The following is a 4,994-nucleotide window of genomic DNA, read 5'->3' on the forward strand; positions in this document are numbered from 1 at the left end:
TCAATAGATAAAATTTCATAAAAATTCTATATTATATTAACAAAAGATTAGGAAATAAAATTTAAACAGAGATATCATTACAATAGCATAAAATACAAAGAAATCTAGACTCTAATAAAATATATGCAGGCTTCTACACAGAAAACTATAAAATATTATTGAGAGAAATTAAAGAGTCTTTGAATACTGGGAGATATACCAACTTCATTGATTGGTGGGCAATAATTCATAGAAGTCAATTCTTCCCAAATCTATAGATTTAATTCAATTCCCCCAGTATCTCAAGAAGATTATTGCTGAAATAAGCTGATTGCTTTTTATAGCAACATAAAAAAGAAGAAAGATATTAAAAAAAAAACACACACTTATTCTAAGGGATATGAAGACTTACTATAAAGCTACAGTAATTGTATGTAGTATGGTACAAGATCATACAAACAGAGCAATGAAATGCATTCCAGTTGCCAGGAACTATCCCATGCCCATATAGGTACTTGGTGCATGACAAAACTGACATTCAGAACAGCAGGAAGTGACTTTTTAAAATACACATGCTAATTCAGCCGAATATTCACTTAAAAAAAAACTACTATTACCTTGCTCCATATAAAAAATGTTCAGGTGAATGGGTGAAATAAATAGAAAAGCTAAAACAATGAAGCTTTCAGAACACTATATAGGTTCACATCTTTATGATATTTGAAGAGTTAAAATTTTCTTAACTAGGTCATAAAAAGATACAACAATAAAAAGTATGATAAATTGGAATACATTAGGATTAACTACTTTTATACACAAGAAATATGATGAAATGCCTAGCCACAGACAGGAGAAGGTATTTGCAATTTATGTATACAAAAAACGCTTGAGCTAGAATACATAAAGAATTTCTACTCAACAATAAGTAAAAGACCAACAAATGTTTTTTAAAAAGGGCATCTACAAAAAAAGATATCCAAATGGCTAATAAACACAGAAAGGTGTTCATCATTAGGCATTAGGGAAATATAAAATTAAATCAAAATAAATTACTGCTATATACTTACCAGAAAGACAAAAATTTAGAGGACAGACATATTACGTCTTGGTGGAATTGTAAAGCAATGGGAACTTCGTACCCAACTGGTAGGAATATTAATTGGTCCAATGACTTTGGAAAATAGTGTAACAACTTAGGTTGCAGATAAGTATCACCTGTTACCTGAAAACTCCTATTCCTAAATATATTCCTGACAGAAATATGTGTATATGCGTACCAGGAGACCTGTATAAGAATGTTCATAGCAGCCTTATTCATCATAGCTCCAGACTGGATACAACCCAATTGCCCATCAGCAAAATAACAGATAAATATATGGGTTTTTTTCTTACAATGAAATACTATTACAATAAAAATGAATAGACCACAGCTACATATGATATGTATGATTCTCACAAATGATAGTGAAAGGAATCAGAAAGAAAACAAACATCCTATATGATTTCATTTGTATAACGTTCAAAATTACACTTTTGCTTTTAGAGGTTAGGATAATAGATATCTTTGAAAAGGAGGAGCATGGCGGGGGTGCTGGCAATATTGTATTTTGTGACCTGGGTGGAGATTACATTGGTGTTCACTATCACTGAATAGTGATAAAGGAGTAAAAAGAGTGCAAATCATGAACAAAAATATCAGAAATTATGGAGAATAATAGGCTTGGAGCAGAGTACTTAAAGTCTATGTGACTTTGTAAACGGAATTATCTAAACAATAATTGATGCTTAGGCAGATACCCGAGACAGAGCCGATAGGCAGCTTAGTGAGGTTGTAGGCTGACTCAGAGTAAAACAAAATTGCAGAAAAACAACAGACTGAAAAAATGTTGGCTCTTGAGACACAAACAATGCAGATGGACGGCAAGCTCTCAACCAGGTGGGCCCAGAGGAAGGCATAACCTGCCACAAGCCAAGAGCCAGGAACCACACAAGGGAGTCTTGAGTGTTGATGCTTGTTTTTAATATCCTTAAAATAGAGCTGACAAGTGCAAGCAGGACATACACTAAGATAGGTCATATCCTGGGCCATAAAACAAACGTTAACAAATGGGAAAGGCATAAAATCTTACAGTGTGTTCTCCATTCACCATTGAATCAACCTGAAAATCAATAGCAGAACAACAAGACAATCTTCAAACACTTGGAAACTAAGCAATCAAATGATCCATGGAATAAAGAAAAAGTCTGAAGGCCCTTAAAAAACAAAACAAAACAAAACATTAAATCAAATGAAAACAATTTACAACATGTCAAAATTTCTGTAATGCAGCTAAAGCAGTGCTGAGAGGGAACTTTATAGCAATAAATTCATTTATTAGAAAGGAGAAAAAGCCTCAAATCAATAATTTAAGCTCTCACCTCATGAACTGAGAGAAATAAACTCAAAGCAAGAATAAAGGAGGAAATAAATATTATAGTAGAAATTAAATAGAAAACACAAAAACAATTGAGAAAAATCAATGGAGCGAAAAGCTAATTCTTTAAAAGAAACAATAAAATTGACAAATCTCTATCAAGGGTGACAAAGCAAAAAAGAAGGAGGAAATTACCAATATCAGGAATGAAAAAGGGGATGCCACAACATACCCTGAAGATGTCAAAAGGATAACAAGAAACCAGTATGACCAATTCTATCTGCGTAAATATGACAACCTAGACTAAAGTGACCACTTTCTCAAAATACAGATAACTACAACTTGCCCAAGATGAAATAAATAATTTGAATAGCCTTATAATTATTGAAGAAATTAAATTTGTAATTTAAAACTCCCTATGCCCAAAGAACTTCCCAGAAAGTTTCCCTGGAGAATTTTACCAAATGTTTAAAGAAGTTACATCGATTCTACATAATGTCTTCCAGAAAATAGAAGAGGAGGGAACCTTCTCAATTAAATTTCTGAAGCTACTATTACCATTATATTAAAACCAGACAAATACTGTGCAAAAAAGAAAACAGCAGACCGATATCCCTGAAGATTATAGATGTAAAAATCATGAACAAAATATTACAGATAATTCAGCAATATATAAAAGAAACTATATACCATGACCAAGTAAGATTCCTTCCAGGGGCCGGGCGCCGTGGCTTATGCCTGTAATCCCAGTACTTTTGGAGGCTGAGGTGGATGGATAGCGAGGTCAGGAGATCGAGGCCATCCTGGTCAACATGGTGAAACCCCATCTCTACTAAAATACAAAAAATTAGCCAGGCGTGGTCGTGCACGCCTGTAATCCCAGCTACTCGGGAGGCTGAGGCAGGAGAATTGCTTGAACCCCGGAGGTGGAGGTTGCAGTGAGTCAAGATTGTGCTACTCTACTCTAGCCTGGTGACAGAGCAAGACTCTGTCTCAAAAAAAAAAAAAAAAAAAAAAAAAAAGTTTCCTTCCAGGGATATAATGTTGGTTCAGTATTCAAAAATTAATCAAATAATCCCCATATTAACAGTCTACAGAGGAAAATCACAGGATCGTATACATTGTTGCAGAAAAACAACTGGACAAATTTCCACACCCATTAATAATAAGAACTCCCAGAAAAAAGGAATAGAGGAATAGAGGGAAACTTTCTCAACCCGATAAAGAGCACCTAAAGAAAACCCTAAAGTTATGTTTAATAGTGAAAAACGATAGTTTTCCTCTAGGATCAAGAACAAGGCAAGAATGTTTACACTCACCACTCATGTAGCATAATGCTATATAAGTTTTAGTCAGTGCAATGAGGCAAGAAAATAAAATAAAAGACATACAAATCAGAAAGAAAGAAATTAAACTGTCCCATTTGCAGATGACATAACTGTCACGTAAAAAATTCTGAGGAAAGCTACAAAACAGTCTCTAGAACTTATAAGCAAGCTCAGCAAAGTTACAGGGTACAAAGGTAAACATACAAAGGTAATATACAGGTAAAAATACAGAGGTGAAAACAGGTAAATATACAATGACCAGCTTCATATCTGTATACTAGCAATTGACACATGGACACTAAAATAAAAAGTAAAATACTATTACAAACATTCATACAAAAAGAGAAATATTTATGTTACATTTAAGACATGTGCAGGACTTGTTAGGTTGGTGCAAAAGTAATTGCGGTTTTTGCCATTACTTTCAGTGGCAAAATGTGATGAAGGAAATAAAATGCTGATGAAGGAAGGCATGCTGATGAAGGAAATCAAAGAAGATCTAAATATATGGAGAGGCATATTGTGTTCACGGAGTAGATGACAACACAGTAAAATGTCAGGTCTCCTCAAATTGATACACAAGTATAGAACAATTTCTCTCAAAATCCCTGCAAGATATTTTGTAGACATTGACAAGATTATTCTAAAATGTATTTGAAAAGACATGAACTAGAACAGCTGAAACAATTTTGAAAAAAGAAGGATAAGAAGAAAAGAATCTGTATATCTGGTTTCAAGGCATTATATAGCTACCACAAACAAGACAGTGAGGTATTTGCAGAGGGATAAACAGATAAATGGAACAGAATAGAGAACCTAGAAGTACATACACACAAATATGCCCAATTGATTTTTAAAATGGTGTGAAAGTACTCCTGTGGAAGAAGGATCATCTTTCAAAAAATGGTACAAGACCATTTAGAAACTCACTGGAAGAAAGGAGAAGGAGAAAAGAAGGAAAAAGAGAAAGACCTGGACTTAAGTCTCAGACTTTGTACAAAAATTAATTCAAAAGAGGTCACAGACTTAAATGTGAAATGTAAAACAATAAAGCACTTATAAAAAACAAAACAAAACAAAACAGGAAAAAAAACTTCAGGATCTAGGGCTCCACAAAGAGTTTTTAGACTTGATACCAAAAGCACCATCCATAGAAAGGAAAATTTGATCAATTTTACTTCACTAAAATTAAAAACTTTTGCTCAGTGAAAGATCCTGTTCAGAGGATGAAAAGGCAAGCTACAGAATTGAGGAAAATATTTGCAAACCATAT

This window comes from Chlorocebus sabaeus, chromosome 27, assembly GCF_047675955.1.
Source record: "Chlorocebus sabaeus isolate Y175 chromosome 27, mChlSab1.0.hap1, whole genome shotgun sequence".
Taxonomy (NCBI): Eukaryota; Metazoa; Chordata; class Mammalia; order Primates; family Cercopithecidae; genus Chlorocebus; species Chlorocebus sabaeus.